General features: G+C 36.9%; 1 protein-coding gene across 2 annotated transcripts in view; it reads right to left on the bottom strand.

Annotated features, from left to right (window-relative positions):
- The window catches only part of GRID2 (glutamate ionotropic receptor delta type subunit 2), a 1,632,436-nt gene that overhangs the window by 1,108,742 nt on the left and 499,322 nt on the right, over nucleotides 1–24,372 (bottom strand). The window lies entirely within an intron of this gene.

The raw sequence follows: 24,372 nt of genomic DNA, 5'->3' as shown, positions 1-24,372 counted from the left end.
CTTTCACAGCACTTCCTTTGGCAAGTTTGGTAAAATGAACAAAAGTTATCATGAACGTATTAAAATTTTACAGTCACAACATATCTCAAATATTCATAGATTTTGTTATTGTTGTTCAGTTGCTCAGTCATGTCTGATTCTCTGTGACCCCATGGATTACAGCACACCAGGATTCCCTGTCCTTCACTCTCTCCTGGAATTTGCTGACACTCATGCCCATTGAGTCAGTTATGCCATCCATCCATTTCATCCTCTGTTGTCCTCTTCTACTCCTTGCCTCAATCTTTCCTAGCATCTTTTCCAATGAGTCAGCTCTTCACATCAGGTGGCCAAAGTATTGGAGCTTCAGCTTCAGCATCAGTCCTTCCACTGAATATTCAGGGTTCAATATTCAAACTCATGTCCATTGAGTCAATGATGCCATCCAACATTAAAGCAAGATAATTTATTAACTTAATTAAACATTTCAGCAATAAACTGAAACAGGAGAAGGAGAAGAATGAGGAAGAGGAGGAAAAGAAAAATAAACCTGTATATAACTTTCAGTTTTCAAAGAACTTTGGAAAATTTATCTCATTTTATCTTTACAACAATCTTGGAAAACAGGTAAAAATTTACAACAATCTCATTTATTTTACAATGCTGTGCTGAAAACTTTAGTGTAAATTTCAATCATTTTGAAGATTTTCATCTGTTTGTAATTGAAAATAATTATATTTAAATAGCATGAAAAATAACATAAAATTACATCATGTTGATTTCAGATACATATTGTTTGTTAATTTCAATTCATTATGTCTACCTGTTTGAGAATGTATAAATAACTAGATTAATGTAGTAGTCATACTAAAAGATATTTGTTCCTGTTGTTTAATCAAAAAAACTTACAAAAATGGTATCCTAGTCACTTGCCAATGCCCTTAGAAAAGAATAATGTTTTATGAGCTTGATAACTAATGAGAACCTACTATACAGCACATGGAACTCTACTTGGTCCTCTGTGGTGACCTAAATGAGAAGGAAATCCATAAGAGGGGATATATGTATATGCATGCTAAATCACTTTGCTGTACAACAGAAACTGACATCAGTGTAAAGCAACTGTATTGCAATAAAAAAATAATGCTTAATATTTGGATGGGTGGACACACAATAATATAGGATCAGAAGGCTTAAAAATGAGACTTAATCCCCTTGGCGCTCTGTTATCATGCCTGAAGAGCCTAACTGTAGGATGAGAAATACACGTAGAATATTCACCACCTTGAACACAGGGTTTAACAGCCCTGGATAGGCATGAGCCTTGCCAGTGTTATTTATCTGATACTAACTCATATTCACTGTTTCTTTACAAAGGACTGAAAACTAAGGGCTAAGCCCTAGTGGAAATGGTCTTTAGCATGAGAATATCTCTGTCTTAAACACTGCCTCTTTTATCTGCTTTTCCTTTTGCTTTCACAACTTAAGGCTTAAAATTGTATTCTTCATAGAATCAAAAATCATGCTTTGTAATAACTCTAAACATCATTTGAGAAGGAGTCAAGATTTTTGAGATGTCTCTAAACTGAAATTAAAAGATGCTTACTCCTTGGAAGGAAAGTTATAATCAACCTAGACAGCACATTAAGAAGCAGAGACATTACTTTGCTAACAAAGGTCCATCTAGTCAAGGCTATGTTTTTTCCAGTGGTCATGTATGGATGTGACAGTTGGACTACAAAGAAAGCTGAGTGCTGAAGAATTGATGCATTTGAACTGTGGTATTGGAGAAGATTCTTGAGAGTCCCTTGGACTGCAAGGAGATCCAGTCAGTCCATCCTAAAGGAGATCAGTCCTGGGTGTTCATTGGACAGACTGATGTTGAAGCTTAAACTCCAATACTTTGGCCACCTGATGCAAAGAGCTGACTCATTTGAAAAGATCCTGATGCTGGGAAAGATTGAAGGTGGGAGGAGAAGGGGACGACAGAGGATGAGATAGTTGGATGGCATCACTGACTCAATGGACATGAATTTGGGTAAACTCCAGGAGATGTTGATGGATAGGGAGGCCTGGCGTGCTGCGATTCATAGGGACGCAAAGAGTCGGACACGACTGAGCAACTACTGAACTGAAACTGTCATATGTGATCAAATTATACATAGTCCATTTGAAAACTGTATTTAGGAAAATTAATTACTAAAATATATCTTTTTGCACAACAATCAATTAACTTCCTAAAAACAAAACAAACAAAAATTATATTACTTTTAACTGCTGAAAAAATATACTTACTCTATGGCCAATGATTTACCACTATTTCCTCTAATGATAATCACTTTCTAAATTGCTGCATTTTAGATTTTACACATATGAAAACAAGAATTAATGCATGATATTTACTGACTTGTATGTAAAGATTCTGTTATGTATCACCCTCAGATTTACATGATCTTTTTCAGAAATAAAATGGAATTTTGTTCATTTTTTCCATGAATTTTAATGTGTTCAATAATATATGCTGGAGTTAAAAGTACTGTATATAACCAAAGATTAAAACGTCTTAATTATAACAAAACAGACCTTATGAACATGTTCCCTTAACAAAGGTGAAAACAGCTAAAGAGAAGCCAAAAATAATAATAAAGCACAGATTTACGAAGACTGACCGCTGACTAGCCAGTACGTACTTTATCTACATAGAAGAATCCAAACGTAACCTAATCTTCAACATTGACATCATTCCAAAAAAGACACTAATTAAGACACATACACATGCACATTTACTCACATATTTATTATTTTAACTTATAATAAGTAGAATGTTCTTCTATAGTCCAATAGAAATCTACTATAGCTTTTTATTAAGTATCACTAACAATTTCATATTAAGATATGCACATATTTTAAGTTTTAGTAGTACACTTTACACATACACTAAAACTTACACATGCACATACAATACACTTTACACATACAATAAAACAAACATGTTCACTGAGTGAACAGTAATGAGTTTAGGAGAAATCAATAGGAAAGAAGGGTAAGAGTCCTTGTACGTGTATCACAATTATAAACTGGATAACTGACCAATTCACTGAGGATTATGATATCCTACAATAGGGTCAGAATAGATTATCTTTATTAGAATAGATAATATGTAAATATATCTTTAAGATATACTTATCTTTAAATTTCTATGAAATTATCATGATGCCTTCACAAAAAACCTTTAATAAGCACCAGATGGAAGACAGCTTCTTAAAATTTTGTGACTATAATTAAGTCTTAAATCCTCAATGTTGCAATTTTCATATTTGTCAACTAAAATGATGTAGCTTAAACATTCCTTAAATCTATAAAATTATGATTGTCAGATCTGTCAGATGCTGTGTTTACTTACATAAATAATCTATTAGATGTATCAGGCACACATAGCATTAGTATATTAGAACTGAAAAAAAAAATCCTTCTTTTTAAACTTGCCAGTTTATTGCAATCATATGACATCGTCATTAGAAACACACAGTCTTAGGTCCCCTGCACCTACTCAATGTCCATGATATCTCAGCTTTCCCCAGTGGTACAAAATAATAATTAGGTTCAGGAGAGTTAGATAAATACTAGATTGAATCATATAAATTCCTTTCAAAGATAAGGGACATACAGTTCAACAAGCTGTGGAAACATACTACTAAAAAATTCACTGGTACTGTAAATAAAAGGCCTTGGAAGACAAAGAAAATTTGATAAATAAAATGCAATTGTAGATTTTTTAAAAAGATAGAACACTAGTGAATGTAGATGTGAAGAGCAAGTTTTGTTTCTGTTTTATTAAGGTGATGAAAAACTTATCATTGAGAAGAGAACATGAGCCGAATGGTCCAATTCAACACTAGGATGAGGGTATGGATTAGAGGGGAAGGCACTTCAAATGGAATAAGCATGTGGACTGTTCTAGAAAGTCTAGGATATTTAGCAGCATACTTTACTTCTGCCCCATAGATTCCAGCAGTATCCTGGGGTCGTGACAACAACAACAAAATTGTATCTAAGTGTTTTCAGAGAAAATATAAAATAGGCTCCTTATAAGAGTCTCCTAGGGATGCTACAGTAAAAATCACAGACTGGGTGGCTCAAACAATGAAAATATATTTTCTCACAGTTCCAGAGGCTAGAAGTCCAATCAAGATCAAGGTTTGGTTTCTCTTGAGACCTCTCCCCTTAGCTTGCAGATGGCCTCCTCCTTGCTTTGTCCTCACACAGTCTTTTCTCTGTGCATATACATCCCTGGTTTCTCTCCCTCTTCTGAAAAGTGTGCATGTCCTAAGGGATAACAGCCCCACTATTATGACCTCATTTAACCTTAATTATCCCTTGAAAAGCTATATACCAAACATGATCACACTGGGGCTTGCAGCTTCAATATACAAATTTTGAGGGCACAATTCAGTCTGTAGAATCCCCTATAAAAATAAAAGCAAACGAGAAAAGTAATATCAGATCCTTAAACACTGTGCTCATGATCTAGTATTTCTCTTTTCAACATACAGGGAGACACTGACAAATTTTAAGCAGATTTGGACTTGAATGAGAAATACAGACAGGGTGAATAATTTGGGATTCTCACATTAACAAAATGTGAGAAAAAATAGTAAAAATAAAAACATAATGAGTATCTGAACTTAGACAACAGGGATAGACATGAACAAAAAAATTTAGATGTTTAATATTTTTTTTTAATATATAGGTCAAGTAAGTAACAAACAAATGAAGTCAAGACTGTACTGGCAAATGTGATAAACGCTGAGAATCACAGAACCTCAGTAATGAAAAATATTTCAACACAATTTTTAGGAATCTCCCATACAATCCAGGAATCTCTTTTTCAATATCTGTGATAGAAACATATCTAGTCTTTACATAAACACTTCAGTCAGTGGAGAACTCACTTCCAGACTGAGCTATCTATTCCATTTTTTTTAAGTTATTGTTTGAACCAAATTTTCACTTATTGCAAACATTTTCTTAATTATGTGATGAAAATGTTTCACATATTAATCCCTCACTCAGAATTTGAGATTATTTCACATATATTCTTCCCAGATGTCTTTCATAATTAAAGTCTACAGGACCCAGAAAAAGTTTTCCTTTAACTTCTTTTCAGTGATATGCTAATATTCAACCCTCATTTACATACTTCCAGAGGGAGGTAGGCTCATTATTCATGTTAACATCATAAAGTTTTGCTTTTTTCTCCACATGTACATAGCAGAGCCTCTTTCTTTTTACTGTGTTTTTATAAAAGTAGAAGGAACAATTCTTACAGAAGGATGAGGCAATATTTCAACATGAAGTGCTAAAATTTCCTTGGCTAGCATATTTTCTCCTAGGTAGTTTTTAGTAGATTTTTAATTATAAAAATTAAAACCACCAATAAATAAATTCTAGTTGAAACCAACAGTTCTAATATACAGTTTAATAATGCAATGTTCTTCTAGAACACACATATACCCATACTCTTACCCACTTACCCATCAATGTGGATGTTAGGAGAAAGTAGAGTGTCTGTGGGAAGTATGTATTTCACATTAATCATTTAACTCACGCATTAAAGGCAAAGAAACACTAGAGATTCTTTGAGTAATAATAAGCAAATGTATCACGATATAGCCAATAATCCTGATGCTCATGGTTTGACCTAAAACACACAATACAGTGACTGGTCTTCTTGTATCAGCACATCAATATTTTGTAGGAATAAGAGGACCCAGTCTACCACAGAGGTTATTTACTTTATAAAGAGTCTACTTACATCATCAATAGTACTCTTAAAATGCATTTTGAAAGCTAATCTTTACGGTGATAAAATATGAAGTACACATACACATAGGCACACACAAGTTACTTCTCTATCAGCCAATCTAAAAGGAATAAAACTTTAATCTGAGATCCTAAAAACATATCTTCTTAATTTTTAAGGGATATATGGCATTCCTACAGCATGACAGAGACTAATTTTCTTAAATTATCTTCAGTGTGACAATTTATCTACAGAGTTACTCATTTATTAAACATAGTGCATACATTAACAAATATCCGTTATACCTAATGACATTGGTAATTTTAAAAAATGAATTCTGTTTTTGCAGTGGACATCAATTATTTTTGGACTTGGACACAAGAAATGAACAGTGTGGAGGTTGACAATTCTGTCAGAGGACTCCATGTGTTGAGGCCAGTGATTGAGCTGACAATTAAAATAAACCTCTTTGCTGGTCCAAGATTTTAATGTGAAAAAATTCAAATTACAGAAAAGAATAAAAGTTATCAGAACCCTGAATGTAGTCTAAGTACTTTGCTCCTTGCTGTATGCCAGCTAACTGTGGTTTGCAGAAACAAGTCACAGGCCAGTACTCTGGGCTCATTTATACTGAAAAGGCTCAAGTGCCTCTGAAGGATATAAAAAGAATATATAGAAAAGGATATATAGAAAAAAGAAGTTTCTAGTTATAATTAGGATGAACTGTGGGAACTTACATTTTTAGTATGCTATATTAGGACATCCACTTTAGGCATATCCCTCTGGAAAGGTAGATACATATACTAACTAATATGAGGCTCAATTTACCTGCACACACCTGGTGGTCTTTCTGAGAACGGGAAACTTTTTCTTGACCAAACCTCTTGCTTCTAAAGAAATGATCAAACTGCAAATGTATAAATCTCCTGCAAAATAATTGCTCGAGGTATTGCCAAAAAGACAGCTTACTGAACTCTAACCCAGGAAACAGAATCAAAATTCACACTAAAATTTGAGATCCCATGCTGAAAGAATTCCTAAATATTCTGAGTAATTTGAAGAAGAGAGTTCAATAATTCTGACTCTAATAATTCAGGGTTTACCAAAATGTGATAAAGATCAAGATAATACTGATCTTGGAGGGATTGAGAAAGAAAATTCTTCGCAAACTTACAAGTAAGACTGGTCTTCCCAAACTCAATCTCCACACAAACTAGAATGAACATGAAATAACCAATGCTTACATCTACATAATAAGCAGATTAGGAAACTGACTTACTTGATATTTTCAAATAAGAATTTCTGACAAGACCAAACAACACTAGAGTATTCTGAAAAATTGTGGAAGAAATGTGTATACCCTGAGAAACAACGCATTATTTAATTCCTATTTTATATATGAAATAATTTCTGTTTATTTTGTGTTTGGGACAATTCCAGTTTGATTGTCAGTGAACATTACAAATAAGGGGTATCACAGTAGCATTCACTACAAATGATGCCACAGGTCTGTGCAAATACAGTATACTCAATTTGGTTCAGATCACTTCAGCTTAGTCACTCAGTCATGTCCCACTCTTTGAGACCCTATGGACTGCAGTACACTAGACTTCCCTGTCCATCACTAAATCCCAGAGTTTACTCCAACTCATGTCCATTGAGTTGGTGATACCATCTCATCCTCTGTCATCTCCTTCTCCTCCTGCCTTCAATCTTGCTCAGCATCAGCATCTTTTCCAATGGGTCAGTTCTTTACACCAGATGGCCAAAGTATTGGAGTTTCAGCTTCAGCATCAGTTCTTCCAATGAATATTCAGGACTCATTTTCTTTAGGATGGACTGGTTGGATCTTCTTGTAGTCTAAGGGACTCTCAAGAGTCTTCTCCAACACCACAGTTCAAAAGCATCAATTCTTTGGCACTCAGCTTTCTTTGTAGTTCAACTCTCACATCCATACATGACTAGTGGAAAAACCAAAGCTTTGACTAGACAGACCTTTGCTGGCAAAGTAATGCCTCTGCTTTTTAATATGCTGTCTAGGTTGGTCATAACTTCTCTTCCAAGGAGCAAGTGTCTTTTAATTTCATGGTTGCAGTCATCATCTGCAGTGATCTTGGGGCCCCCAAAAATTAAGTCTGTAACTATTTCCACCGTTTCTCCATCTATTTGCCATGAAGTGACGGGACCAGATGCCATGATCTTAGTTTTCTGAATGTTGGTTTTTAAGCCAACATTTTTACTCTCCTCTTTCACTTTCATCAAGAGACTCTTTAGTTCTTCTGTTTCTCTCATAAGGGTGGTGTCATCTGCATATCTGAGGTTACTGATATATCTCCCAGCAATCTTGATTCCAGCTCGGCTTGTGCTTCATTCAGCCCAGTGTTTCTCATGATGTACTCTGCATATAAGGTAAATAAGCAGGGTGACAATATACAGCCTTGACATATTCCTTTCTCGATCTGGAACCAGTCTGTTGTTCCATGTCCAGTTCTAATTGTTGCTTCTTAACCTGCATACAGATTTCTCAGAAGGCAGCTCAGGTGGTCTGAAGAAGAATTTACAGAAGAATCTTGAAAGAATTTTCTTGAATAAATTTGAAGAATTTTCCACAGTTTGTCATGACCCACACAGTCAAAGCCTTTGGCATAGTTGATAAAGCAGAAGTAGATGTTTTTCTGGATCTCTCTTGCTTTTTCAATGATCCAACAGATGTTGGCAATTTGATCTCTGGTTCACAAAAAGGTTCACAGGTGAGTTTTTTCAAAATCCTCATATACCTTGTAAGGACCTGCCAGTCTCCTCTCCCAGGACCTTTGGATGGTGACATTTTATGAAGCCTCAATCATTCTGCTTATTTTTATAATGCTTTTCCACCAATGGCATATACCACCCCTCTCTCTCCTTGTCCTCATCTCCAATTATCTTGATTAACTCCTGCTTATTCTTTTGTCAGATATTAAAGAGAAGCTTTATATGATTACTTCTACCTCTGCCTTGAGTGAGCTGGGTTCAGGTCATTTACATGTTCCTATAGCCCTTGTATAGCCTCTTCACAACACTTAACACAATTAAAATGAATAGTTATATTTACTATATTTAATATATCTCCCTATTGCTTGCTTATAAATTCAGAGTCCAGACTTCATGACTTTCATGTTTAGTGTAAGTTATTTCAGAGCTTACAAGTATATGACACACAGCAGGACTTATAAATGAAAAAAAATAATGCTTGTGAAACTACACATATAGTTAAGATTAGATGATTTTATTTATCATATATGTTTATCATCATACATAAGCTCTGAATCATACCTTAAATTTTACCCTCTAAAACTGGATTTTTTTTTCTTGTATTCCTCAATAATTGCTAAATGGATAATAATGTCCCCATGACTTCTTTAAAATAGATATATTAAATAAAAACTAAAATAATTAGGAGCTGGTTAGATAGCACTGCTGACCCAAGGGACATGAATTTTAACAAACTCAAGGAGATAGTAGAGAACAGAAAAACCTGGTGGACCACAGTCCATGAGGCTGCAAAGTGTCAAACATGATTTAGTGACTAAACAAAAACAACAGCAACTTTTTCATTTGTGTTTATGGAAAAATGATAGGTGTGGAGAAAAGGGAACCCTCTTACACTGTTGGTGGGAATGCAAACTAGTACAGCCACTATGGAGAACAGTGTGGAGATTCCTTAAAAAACTGGAAATAGACTGCCTTATGATCCAGCAATCCCACTGCTGGGCATCCACACTGAGGAAACCAGAAGGGAAAGAGACACATGTACCCCAATGTTCATCACAGCACTGTTTATAATAGCCAGGACATGGAAGCAACCTAGATGTCCATCAGCAGATGAATGGATAAGAAAGCTGTGGTACATATACACAATGGAATATTACTCAGCCATTAAAAAGAAAACATTTGAATCAGTTCTAATGAGGTGGATGAAACTGGAGCCTATTATACAGAGTGAAGTAAGCCAGAAAGAAAAACACCAATACAGTATACTAATGCATATATATGGAATTTAGAAAGAGGGTAACAATAACCCTGTGTATGAGACAGCAAAAGAGAAACTGATGTATAGAAGAGTCTTATGGACTCTATGGGAGAGGGAGAGGGTGGGAAGATTTGGGAGAATGGCATTGAAACATGTAAAATATCATGTATGAAATGAGATGCCAGTCCAGGTTCGATGCACAATACTGGATGCTTGGGGCTAGTGCACTGGGACGACCCAGAGGGATGGCATGGGGAGGGAGGAGGGAGGAGGGTTCAGGATGGGGAACACATGTATACCTGTGGTGGATTCATTTTGATATTTGGCAAAACTAATACAATTATGTAAAGTTTAAAAAATAAAAAAATTAAATTAAATTAAATTAAAAAATAAATAAATAAGTAATAAAAGCAAAAGAAAAATATCTTAATGAACACAGTGTTACTTAAGAGTACATTACATATTACTATTTTTATTATTAGTGATTTACTCAAATTTAGGTAAAAATGCGAGCCTTAAACAGGGTAGAAAACTTGGTATACTATATTTTACACTTAGAAAAGACAAATGTCTTAAATGCTTAAATCTCACTAAATGTTTATGCTGGATTAAAGCGATGTTTATTTTTAGCAAAAATAAATGGGACCTTCTTAAACTCAAAAGCTTGTGCACAGAAGAGGAAACAATAAATAAAACAAAAAGACAATCCATGGATTGGGAGAAAACATTTGCAAATGATGTGATTGATAAGGGATTAGCCTCTAAAATTTATAAACAGCTTATAACATTTAATAGCATCAAAACAAACAACTCACTCAAAAAATGGGCGAAGATCTGAATAGATATTCCTCTAAAGAGGATATACAGATGGCCAACAGACACATGAAAAAATGCTCAAATTGCTTGTTATTAGAGAAATGCAAATCAAAAACACAATGAGATATCACCTTACAACAGTAAGAATGGCTATCAAAAAAATTCACAGACAGCAAATGCTGGAGAGCGTGTGGAGAGAAGTGAACCCTCCTGCACTCTTGGTGGGAATGTAGATTGGTACAGCCACTATGGAGAGCCAGTATGGAGGTTCCTTAAAAATCTAAAACTATAGCTATCATCAGATCAGATCAGTCGCTCAGTCGTGTCCGACTCTTTGCGACCCCATGAATCGCAGCACACCAGGCCTCCCTGCCCATCACCGACTCCCGGAGTTCACTGAGACTCACGTCCATCGAGTCAGTGATGCCATCCAGCCATCTCATCCTCTGTCGTCCCCTTCTCCTCCTGCCCCCAATCCCTCCCAGCATCAGGGTCTTTTCCAATGAATCAACTCTTCGCATGAGGTGGCCAAAGTACTGGGGTGTCAGCTTGAGCATCATTCCTTCCAAAGAAATCCTAGGGCTAATCTCCTTCAGAATGGACTGGTTGGATCTCCTTGCAGTCCAAGGTACTCTCAAGAGTCTTCTCCAACACCACAGTTCAAAAAGATCAATTCTTCCGCGCTCAGCCTTCTTCACAGTCCAACTCTCACATCCATACATGACCGCAGGAAAAACCATAGCCTTCACTAGACGAACCTTTGTTGGCAAAGTAATGTCTCTGCTTTTGAATATGCTATCTAGGTTGGTCATAACTTTCCTTCCAAGGAGTAAGCGTCTTTTAATTTCATGGCTGCAGTCACCATCTACAGTGATTTTGGAGCCCAGAAAAAATAAAGTCTGACACTGTTTCCACTGTTTCCCCATCTATTTCCCATGAAGTGGTGGGACCAGATGCCATGATCTTCATTTTCTGAATGTTGAGCTTTAAGCCAACTTTTTCACTTTCCATTTTCACTTTCATCAAGAGGCTTTTGAGTTCCTCTTCACTTTCTGCCATAAGGGTGGTGTCATCTGCACATCTGAGGTTATTGATATTTCTCCTGGAAGTCTTGATTCCAGCTTGTGTTTCTTCCAGTCCAGCGTTTCTCATGATGTACTCTGCATATAAGTTAAATAAACAGGGTGACAATATTCAGCCTTGACGAACTCCTTTTCCTATCTGGAACCAGTCTGTTGTTCCATGTCCAGTTCTAACTGTTGCTTCCTAACCTGCATACAAATTTCTCAAAAGGCAGGTCAGGTGGGCTGGTATTCCCATCTCTTTCAGTATTTTCCACAGTTTATTGTGATCCACACAGTCAAAGGCTTTGGCATAGTCAATAAAGCAGAAATAGATGTTTTTCTGGAACTCTCTTGCTTTTTCGATGATCCAGCGGATGTTGGCAATTTGATCTCTGGTTCCTCTGCCTTTTCTAAAACCAGCTTGAACATCAGGAAGTTCACGGTTCACATATTGCTGAAGCCTGGCTTGGATAATTTTGAGCATTACTTTACTAGCGTGTGAGGTGAGTGCAATTGTGCGGTAGTTTGAGCATTCTTTGGCATTGCCTTTCTTTGGGATTGGAATGAAAACTGACCTTTTCCAGTCCTGTGGCCACTGCTGAGTTTTCCAAATTTGCTGGCATATTGAGTGCAGCACTTTCACAGCATCATCTGTCAGGATTTGGAATAGCTCAACTGGAGAGCTATCATATGACCCTGCAATTCCACCCTAGGCACATATTCAGAGAAAAACATGGTCCAAAAAGATATATGCACCCCAATGATGCTTTTGAACTGTGGTGTTGGAAGAGACTCTTGAGAGTCCTTTGGACAGCAAGGAGAACCAACCAGTAAATCCTAAAGGAAAGCAGTCCTGAATATTCATCGGAAAGACTGATGCTGAAGCTGAAACTCCAATACTTTGGCCACCTGATGCAAAGAACTGACTCATTGGAAAAGACCCTGATGCTGGAAAGACTGAAGGCAAGAGGAGAAGGGGATCACAGAAGATGAAATAGTTGGATGGTATCGCTGACTTGATGGACGTGAGTTTGAGCAAGCTTCAGGAGTTGGTGATGGACAGGGAAGCCTGGCATTCTGCAGTCAATGGGGTCACAAAGTGTCGGACACGACTGAGTGACTGCACTGAACTGAACACTCACTGAAACTCTGTTTACAATGGCCAAGCCATGGAAACAACCTAAATGTCCATCATATATGAATGGATAAAGAAGATGAGGTATTATATATATGTATATATACACACACACCCATATATATATATATAGTGGAATATTACTCAGACATCAAAAAGAATGAAATAAGGCCATTTGCAGAAACATGGATGGACCTAGAGAGTGTCATACTGAGTGAAGTAAACCACACAGAAAAGGTAAAATATCATATAACATCCCTTATATGTGGAATCTAAAAAGAAATGATGCAAATGAACTTACAAAACAGAAAGATAATCACAGACTCAGAAAAGTAACTCACAGTTGCTAAGGGGAAAGGATAATTAAGTACTTGGTAAGGTCATGTACACAGTGCTGTATTTAAAATGGATAACCAACAAAAACCTATTGTATAGTACATGGAACTCTGCTCAATGTTATTTGCCATTCTGGATGGGAGGGGGGTTAGGGGGAGACTGTGTCCATATGTCTATATGGCTGAGTCCCTTCATTATTCACCTGAAACTATCACAAAACTGCTAATTGGTTATACCCCAACACAAAATGCTTTTGGTGCTAAAAAATCAAAAAATAAAATAAAGAGATGTTTATTTTTGTTAGAATTTTGTTATAAAATTTTTGAATGTCTTACTATATTATGAGCATAGGGTCCATAAGTGAAAATATATAAATGAAAAGATAAAATAAGAAAAAAGACATAAATGGGCTTGTTAAATGATTTCCAAATCTTAGTAACAAAGGTAACTATACTGTAATCTGTGAAAGGGATATGATGTATCAAAAGACATTTCTACATTGTTCTTTCAATTGACCCCAGAATGGCATTTCAAAGGGAATTACAAAGCAGTTAAATATCCACAGTGCAGTGTCCATACTTCTTGGTGTTTAGTGTAATTCAGAAACATATGGAAGCAGATTCATAATATTACAGATTGTACTGGCACTCATTTCATGTGATTAGTTGTTTATCATATAGAATGGATATTTAACAAGTAAAGGTGACACAAGTGAATAAAAATAAAGGCATATTCTGCCTGCAGATCGTATAAACTTCCTTTGTGCTGAACTAATGAGTAAGTGGTTTTTCTGGCATGACTTGACAGAGCATGTAAATTAACCAACAATATGAAGCCTTGGAGACTAAAGCAACAGCTGCAGTGGATGCTGAGGTTCAGGGAATGTAGCATCACCTTCAATAAGGTAAGAATTGATGTGCATGCATCAGTGAGACTATGCTGCTCACCATAAAACAGGTCCCATGACAGAAATAGTAATATGGGCTTTTGCACACTGTGCTATAATTTAAAAGCTCTACTTTTATTTTTCAGGTGAAATGTGGGTAAATGGAGTTCAATTTGCTTTGAACTGCTACACAATATTATGAAGAGACTACAGGCCTCAAACTTACAGGATGCATAATCTTTGATAAATAATTTTCCAGAGTGCCTCAGTTTTGCTCTTAGTTAAATTAAGATTAATACCAACAATGCGGAGTTGTGGGGAAAAAGTGTTGTTTATGAATAAATCCAGTATTGTGGCTAAGACAATGTTATACTTTAATGAAATGTTCTTAGTTGACCTACCATGTGACAATTAGATAAACATTCTACTGCTTCTCTTCCTTTGTTGTATAAAATTCCTTTCTACAGGTGAAGGTAGAAAATTCTCACTGTTGACTCAAGCTACATTGACTGCAGGGAGAAAAAGAGAAGTGACAGGAAATAAAGTGCAGAGGGGTAAACAGAAAGGTGAAGAAGTGTTAGAACAGAGTATTACATGTAAATGACAATGAGATGTACAGGTATTGTTGCTAGACACTGGAGTGCCTCCAACACCCATCTCACCTTCTTTCTGTGTGTTTTTTTGTACAGTAGAGGTTGGAAAGGGAAAGTTTCATTTGCTAAATTCCCTTGCTTCTAGAGCTTTAGATGATCGTTATTTTCTTCCAATCAGATAGAATCAAAGAAGCTTTGGAAGGAGAAAGTGAGACAGAGACTTTGCCTTTGTTTTTTACCTGCAAACATGATCACAAAAGCATCATTTTTTTTTTTTAATTTTAGCAGCATTAAGCATGAACCTAGTTTCTAGTGTCCAGCCATCTGTTGGTAAAGGAGGGGTTACACCTAGCAGATTGAAGTATGGTAACTTCTGAATTATGTCTCAAACAGTTCTGAATCCAGTAGTAATAAAGCATGGCCGTTTCTGGAGTGTAGTATCACAATCCTATGGAGTGGTTCTCAATCCAGTGGCTCCTAATCAAAGAAGAAGCATTAACTTCCTTGGGGAGCTTGGTTCAGTGGGGTGGCTTTGTGATTCATTGTTGACAGCTCAACCAGTTTCTTCAACTCTACCAAGGCATTTAGTAACCCGTCCTAAAATCCTTTTGTATTTAAAACAGATAAATTGATAACATTCTCTGAAACTGAACCATGGAGGGTCTAATAGAGTTCCATAACTGTTGTAACCAATGGTGGAATTATATGGACAAGCAACAGCTTAGACCATTTGAAAGATCGTATTTATTTGGTTAACAACCAGTCCATTCTAAAGGAGATCAGCCCTGGGTGTTCTTTGGAAGGAATGATGCTAAAGCTGAAACTCCAGTACTTTGGCCACCTCATGCAAAGAGTTGATGCATTGGAAAAGACTCTGATGCTGGGAGGGATTGGGGGCAGGAGGAAAAGGGGATGACAGAGGATGAGATGGCTGGATGGCATCACTGACTCGATGGACGTGAGTTTGAGTGAACTCCGGGAGTTGGTGATGGGCAGGGAGGCCTGGCGCGCTGCGATTCATGGGGTTGCAAAGAGTCGGACACGACTGAGCAACTGAACTGAACTAATATATTTTTTCTTCTTTAAAATATTATGCTTCCACTCAAATAGAAAGTATGGAATATAGAAAAAAGTTACTCATTACCCACCATATATGCTAAATTAGACAATGGACAGTGACAGCAAGAAGAAAAAACACAGTACTAATTTAAATGTGCTCACAATCAATATAAGGATGACGCAACCATAGGAAGGTTAAAGAAGAGTGTGGAAGCACAATGAAGTAAGAGCGCTCTAACAGCACAGAGGTAAGAGTGATTGTGTCGGTGGTGATGAGACAGGGATAATCTTGTGATTCTAGTGACTGCCAGCTTTTGGGTAAGGGTTTCTCAAAGTGGGATCCACAAAACCAGTGCTCTGAGATTAATAGATTCTTTATAAAGAAAGCATCTTAGTAAAATACTTGAAGAAAATGGGTTAAACTAACTCATATTTTGTTTTTCTAGAACTATTCAGGGCCTATAATAGCTAATGCGCACTGAATGTCTCCAGAAAAGGAACATAACCCACAGTATTTCATACTTTTTTCTTGATAACAGACTGCAGTTTACATGGACTGTTTGTCAAGAGTGCTATTTTAAAGAATGCACTTTGAAAATAAAATGTGACATAAGGTAAAGAACAGTGATTCTTACTGAATACAGAAAAATGGCCATTGTGGATGTAATTCAAACCAGAATAAACATTCACTGTAAATTAATCAGGCTTTCCAGGTGACCCTAGTGCTAAGAATCCACCTGCCAGTGCAGGAGACCTAAGAGGCATGGGTTTAATCCCTGGGTCGGGAAGATCCCTGGAGGAGGGCATGGCAGCCCACTCCAGTATCCTTGCCTGAAGAACTCCACAGGCAGAGAAGCCTGGCAGGCTACAGTCCATAGGATTGCAAAGAGTTAGACACAGCTGAAGCAACTTACCACACTGCCATGATTATAATTAATTAGTTGCTAAATGGAAATTATTTTCAGTGCCATGCTAAAGAATTTGGAAAATATTGTGCATTCAAGCAGAAGCCAGTAAAGCCATGAAAATGTGTGTGTGTGTGTGTGTGTTTTTAATAAAAGTGAGTGAAGTGTAAAAGTCAGCCACAGTTTAGGATAATCAGGTGGCATTAAGATAACTTATTACTGCCAATCCTGATGGAATGGCAGTTCTGGAAACCAAAAGATATATTTTTCAAAGGCCAAGGAGTACCTGTGAACTTGATGTATTTGATGGAAAGTTTGTAAGGCAAAACACATCTATGCACACGTGCACACACATACAACACTAGCACAACAGAAGTCTGTACTAATTTCTCAAAAATGTCAAAAACTTAATCATAGGAATTATCTTGAAAATGTTTTGTAGTTAAAAATAAAAACTATTTGATTTCATGGCATTGAAATTAAATGTGTTCTTTTCAACAATTAATTTTTTTCAGTATTGCTCATTATGGTTTAGTAAGATAAATATATTTCATTTCACTTAAAAAAAATTTTGAAGTACAGAAATAAGTTAAACTAATAATGCAAAGAATAAAAATAAACATCCAATACTTATTGAATGTTAACTATGCCCAAAATGCTATTTTAAATAGTTTTTATACAGTAACTATTTTATCTTCAAAGTAAACTTTTATGAACTATAAAACGGAAGCTTTGGGGACTCTAATCCCTTCCTCAAAGCCACCATTGTCTGGCTTTAAGCAAAGTTGCTGTAATACAGAGACACAAAGATACGTACAATGGCTTGAATAAGACAGAATTTTCTCATTCCAGAGCTACAGTCAGGTAAGGAGTGCACCTTTGTTCCACAAGATTACCAGGAACCCAGATTCCTTCTATCTAGTGGTTCTGTCATTTTTGGGGTGTTGTCTTTACTGGTGTGGCTGAAGCAAGATCTCCTATATAATTATGTCCACTTTGCAGTCGATTGGAAGGATGTAACAGCAGTGGAGGGCAAGGAGGTACTTTAAAAGGGTAATATCCAGAATGTGCCTACATCACTTCTCAATACCCACTGGCCATAACGTAAGTCATATGAATTTCCCTAGGTCCAGAGGAAGGTGAATGACCACCAAAAATGAATAAGAGAATGTACTGGAGACACTTGGCAACCAGACTTAAAGAATCTCAGTATATCACTTGGGGGTCTCATCTACTAATTAATAGATACAAGATACAAACCTGGTTCTATCCTATTTAACTCTCAGATAATATTCTATACCTAAAACTAACTTTGAAAAAAATGTTTTAATCAGATTAATAGATATCACTTTTGATGATATGAAGTTATCCTTTTAGGATTAGCAACTATTCAGAAACATTGCAATATATAGAACCATGGCTTTGGTGCACAATGATTATTTTTAAACATAGTGAATATATTTTTCTATGATTATCGAAGCATTACTCTTTAAATTATACATATGACTTATAGAAAATCTTATTCTGTACAGATACATCATTCCATTCAACTCATTTATTGGTAAAATCCCAATTCTCAGAGAAATGTCTTCTGATCTATAAGAATTTGACTGTCAGACCTTCAAAAAGAATCCTCTTTGTCATTTTTTTTCCTTGAGAGAGAATTTAATTTGACTAATGTTATTTTAACTTACAATAGATTTTCTTGGAAAAAGTACCTCTATAAATCAGAGGATTACCTTCATTGACAATAGGCAGTGAAATCTATCTCTTGGAGCTCACCAGTCAAATTCTGCTCAAGCTTTCAGTGATCCAAATGCAAATTGGATCACTTATGCATATAATGGCAGTATCTTTCTAGGCCAGGATCTACAGAAGTGCATATGAAAATAAAAGTTCTCTCTTGAATCCCACCAAATCTAAATTTTAGCAGAGAGGCAAGGATCAAACACAGGGTCAAGGTTAAATTGAAAATAAAGTGATCTTGTACATCTCTTGAGCTTCCGCTGCAAGTGATGATAGCAATCGGGGGGGGGGGGGGGGGCGGGGGGGCCTTTCTGTGCTAAGAGCTGACATGGGTAAAATGAGGGCTCTAGTCTTTCCATCTGGATCCTTTCACAACTACTAAAATGTACTTTTAAACTTTCAGGTACATTAGTAATGCCATAAACAGTTGAAACCTCTTTTCATATCATTTTAGCAGTCATTTAGATGTATCACAGGTCACTGTTTCTTGTATGCTACAGTAAATCTCCACCTAAAAGTGTCAGGCTGATTGTGAGAAGCTATCAACTATCTGCATGGTTGATAGAACTCCAAAAAATATTCTGCCTTACACACCAGAAAAGCTCTCTGCTTCATTAATAGTAGCATCAGTTCTTAAACATCAATGAAAACTTTCAAATAAATTCTGTTTATTCTTACTCATAACATGTATTCATAACAATGCCTGTAAAAATGAACTTGGTTATTGATTTTTAATGAAAAATAATGCTCAAATTTGTCCAAGCAATTTGCTTTATGTTTGTGACCTTCCTCTGAAATTAGTCTTCATTATTCGATAACTTCTTAAATCTCTAAAAAAGAAAGACATGTATACTGACTGACACTATGTTTATTTTTATATTAGGTCATTATATAAATATATATATATATAGTTTATATATATATATAAACATAAAACTATAAGAAAATCAGTATAAGACTGAAAGTATGAGCAAGTACTTTTATTCAAGAGACTACTTAATGTATTTCTAATTAACAAAGGAATGATTAAAGTCTATAAAATAACATCAGTTTTGCTACTTTGTTGCTTACCAGGCTCACAAATGTTTTCAAAAGTATTATAAAGAGGTAATGTGCTATTTTGATGGGCTTTACAAAATGGTTGTCTGGGGAGGCCTTACAAATAGCTGTGAAAAGAAGAGAAGCCAAAAGCAAAGGAGAAAAGGAAAGATATAAGCATCTGAATGCAGAGTTCCAAAAAATAGCAAGAAGAGATAAGAAAGCCTTCCTCAATAATCAATGCAAAGAAATAGAGGAAAACAACAGAATGGGAAAGACTAGAGATCTCTTCAAGAAAATTAGAGATACCAAGGGAATATTTCATGCAAAGATGGGCTCGATAAAGGACAGAAATGGTATGGACCTAACAGAAGCAGAAGATACTAAGAAGAGGTGGCAAGAATACACAGAAGAACTGTGCAAAAAAGGTCTTCACGACCCAGATAATCACGATGATGTGATCACTGACCTAGAGCCAGACATCCTGGAATGCGAAGTCAAGTGGGCCTTAGAAAGCATCACTACGAACAAAGCTAGTGCAGGTGATGGAATTCCAGTTGAGCTCTTTGAAATCCTGAAAGATGATGCTGTGAAAGTGCTGCACTCAATATGCCAGCAAATTTGGAAAGCTCTGCAGTGGCCACAGGACTGGAAAAGGTCAGTGTTCATTCCAATCTCAAAGAAAGGCAATGCCAAAGAATGCTCAAATTACCACACAATTGCACTCATCTCACACGCTAGTAAAGTAATGCTCAAAATTCTCCAAGCCAGGATTCACCAATACATGAACCATGAACTTTCTGATGTTCAAGCTGGTTTTAGAAAAGGCAGAGGAACCAGAGATCAAATTGCCAACATCCGCTGGATCATCGAAAAAGCAAGAGAGTTCCAGAAAAGCATCTATTTCTGCTTTATTGACTATGCCAAAGCCTTTGACTGTGTGTATCACATTAAACTGTGGAAAATACTGAAAGAGATGGGAATACCAGCCCACCTGACCTGCCTCTTGAGAAATCTATATGCAGGTCAGGAAGCAACAGTTAGAACTGGACATGGAACAACAGACTGGTTCCAGATCGAGAAAGGAATATGTCAAGGCTATATATTGTCACCCTGCTTATTTAACTTATATGCAGAGTACATCATGAGAAACGCTGGGCTGGATGAAGCACAAGCTGGAATCAAGATTGCAGGGAGAAATATCAATAACCTCAGATATGCAGATGACACTACCTTTATGGCAGAAAGTGAAGAGGAACTATAAAGCCTCTTGATGAAAGTGAAAGAGGAGAGTGAAAAAGTTGGCTTAAAGCTCAACATTCAGAAAACGAAGATCATGGGATCTGGCCCCATCACTTCATGGGAAATAGATGCGGAAACAGTGGAAACAGTGTCAGAGTTTATTTTTGGGGCTCCAAAATCACTGCAGATGGTGACTGCAGCCATGAAATTAAAAGACGCTTACTCCTTGGAAGGAAAGTTGTGACCAACCTAGTAGCATATTCAAAAGCAGAGACATTACTTTGCCAACAAAGGTTCGTCTAGTCAAGGCTATGGTTTTTCATGTATGGATGTGAGGGTTGGACTGTGAAGAAGGCTGAGCACTGAAGAATTGATGCTTTTGAACTGTGGTGTTGAAGACTCTTGAGAGTCCCTTGGACTGCAAGGAGATCCAACCAGTCCATCCTAAAGGAGATCAGTCCTGGGTGTTCTTTGGAAGGAATGATGCTAAAGCTGAAACTCCAGTACTTTGGGCACCTCATGCGGAGAGCTGATTCATTGGAAAAGACTCTGATGCTGGGAAGGATTGGGGGCAGGAGGAGAAGGGGACAACAGAGGATGAGATCGCTGGATGGAATCACCGACTCAATGGACATGAGTTTGAGTGAACTCTGGGAGTTGGTGATGGACAGGGAGGCCTGGTGTACTGGGATTCATGGGGTCGCAAAGAGTCGGACACGATTGAGTGACTGAACAGAACTGGCACATACACAAGCAACATGTATTATGAATAAATTATTCTAACAGATTTGATATATTTATTAAAATGATGCCAGTAAATTTCCAGTCTCCTAAGCTTTAGCGTTAAGACCTTTAAATCCAATATCTTTGTCTTGAGTTCTACTACCATTATTATGTGAATTCATTTATTCAAATGTTCATTTATTCAACAAATGTCTAGTGATCACATCTCAGATATTGTGCTAGTACTCAAGGATACAATGATGGGCATTGTAGACATGGATCGCACTCATGTTTTTTAGATCCTAGTAAGAAGTACAAATACTAACAAAATTCTTATCCATGTATAAAAATAGAAATTATGTTGTTTGTAAATGGAAATATAGATATTAATTAGGTCGTAATACATGGTGTAATGATTTAATCTGTGGCTAGAGAAGGCTCCTTTGGAGAAGTATATGTGGCTCCAAAATTTGCAAGAATGATGTGTATGACATGGTAGGGCTAGCAAGAAAATATGAGCTATTAAAAAAGGATGAGAGAGGATCTGTACTCTGAATTTGGGAGCACTGGCCTATACATATCCTCAACTTCCAAAGGTTAAACTCTAACATACTCAGCTCAAACATGGTTATTTAAATAGAGTTTCAATTTGAAATGCTTTTCTAACCATTCAGCAAAATAACAACTTAAAAACCTTTTTTTTCTTTGTTTGTTTTTAATTTTTGACCAGGTATATATATACATATATATGTATATATATAGCCTCCCTGCAGCTATGCAAAAACATGAGACTCAATTTTGACCAATGATGTGGTAGTAAATTATCAGGTGTAAACTCCACAAAGAGTCTTTAAAGGAAAGACTAGAATATAGACATGAGGGCTGGAGCACAAGCATCCATTTCAGCCTTTGAGGCACTGCCATGTGCAGATGATACTGGGGAGAAAGATATAAGGTGCCTCATTCTCCTAAATGTTAACTCTATAATACTAAACTTAAGGCCTCTAATCTTTTTTTTTTTTTTTTTAGAGTAAGAACAATATCAATTTTACTTTCTATTCTCTGTCTTTCACTGTGCTGGGATCCCCCACAAAACCCCTTCTAGTCCTTAAATAAAAGCATGCTCCTGTCTCAGGGTATTTGCATTTGCTAATCTTTCTCTTAAAAAAACTATTCCTTTAATAATCCTATGGCTAACTCGCTCTACTTATTAAAAAAAAAGAAAGAAAGAAAGAAAGAAAACCAAAGTGCCTTCTGTGACTATTCTAAACAAAATCACAACATACATATGACACTGCCTTATTAAATTTCCTTTTTTTTTTTTTTACACAAGCATTGGTTAGTTTAGTATTTAACCACAAACATTCACCATTTGTAGATATATAGCTCAAAGCAGTTATTTCATTTTCAACAAAATTCATCTTGCAGGCCCTCCTAGCTGAATGGGAGCTACAAATACAAAGAAAACCATGATCCCCTCAGTTTAGAGGGGCACAGACTAAAAAGAAAGGCTGTATGACAATGTAATGCTACAAGCACTGTGTCATGGCATGTGCCATGTGCTAGAGGAGCACTGAAGAATAAATTATTCTCTCTTGGGAAGCCAGGAGGAATACGTGTGCTGAGTCTTGAAAGATATACTTTAGTTCTCTATGGGATAGGAAGTCCTCTGGGGACAAATTGGTTCAAGACTGTGAAGAGCCTTATATGATATTCTGAAGAGGATGGATTTTACCCTTCAGACTCATCAAGAGTTTGCTCAGTGAAGTGGCATGACTCTGCCTATGTTTTTAGGGGGTACCTCCAGCGGTAGAAGGAGGATGTGGAAAAGAGACAGAGGGAGAACAGGCAAATACTACTGAAACAGCCAAAGCAGGACAGGATGAAAGCCTGCTCTAGAACAGAGTCAATACAGATGGAGAGCTGGACAGGACTGGAGAGGGGAAGCAGAAATAGCAGGATGTGGTATACTGAAATATCAGGAGTCAAAAGTCAAAATAATCCCAAGGACTCCGCGTCACACTATGGGCTAGATGGTTGTGTCCAATTCAAAAGACTGTGGGATAGAAACATATGTTCTTGTTTTGGTTCTGGTGGGCACGGGAAGATACAAATGTGTGGACATGTTGAGTCTGAGGAGCCTCTGAGGGGTGCCGGTGTAATCACATGGGACCGGGTACCATGTGATTACACATCCTTAAAATGGGTAAATATATAGCTGCCCTGTGTCTTTTGCAAATACTCAGATCATGAGGGTGCATCTGAAGTAAGATTCTTTTAGGAGACTGTAAAACCTGGTGGAGTAATTGACATCTCACGCTTAGCAATGTGGAATGCTGAGAATGCCATGTGGAGCCAACGTGATTTGGTACATGGCCAGGAGTAGGACGGCACCTCTTGAGAAGCAGTGGAGGTGAAAAGGCTAATCCTTCAGCAGTGACAAGTCATACAAAAAACACGTGTAGTCTTGTGTCAGAGTCCACGCTGTCGAAAGGACAGTGTCCCCATCATACATCATTGGTGCTTCCAATGCCAGCTCCCAGACTCTGTATTCTTCACAAACGTTTACTTAGCTGTTCATCATGAGATCAAATAGGGGTAAAATCCTTCTCATATATATGATGAGAAAAGAAATCTTGAGGAGTCAGAATTTCACTTGTGGCTACAAAGTTAAAACCTGTGTTCTTCCACGACCAGTGCTCCAGCCACATTCCCCTCACTCTGACAGCTCCATGAGCTGCCCTTCCCTTTGTGTGCCCATGGACTCCATCCTTGACCTTCCCCTCAATTTACATGCTCTCCTTGACTATCCTGAAAGACAGCCTGAACGCCAGTATTGTTTAGGCCTGTGTTTCAGACTCCTGTCTTTTGCCTAAACTCTAGGACTTTATTGCCTCTACCAATGGATGCCTTTAACTAATCACCTCAGAGGCTCCTAAATTTCCTTTTCTGTCTTGTTTTTCATAGTACCTACCACTCACTGACTTCCTCTCTTGTCTTCCTTCTTTCTGTCATGTATTTATTTTCTTTCTTCTATC

The sequence above is a fragment of the Bos grunniens genome, chromosome 6, assembly GCF_055505025.1.
Source record: "Bos grunniens cultivar Pamir isolate PY7600 chromosome 6, Bosgru_T2T1.0, whole genome shotgun sequence".
Lineage (NCBI taxonomy): Eukaryota > Metazoa > Chordata > Mammalia > Artiodactyla > Bovidae > Bos > Bos grunniens.
The sequence above is the reverse complement of the archived record's forward strand: the minus strand, read 5'-3'. Positions and strand labels throughout refer to the sequence as shown.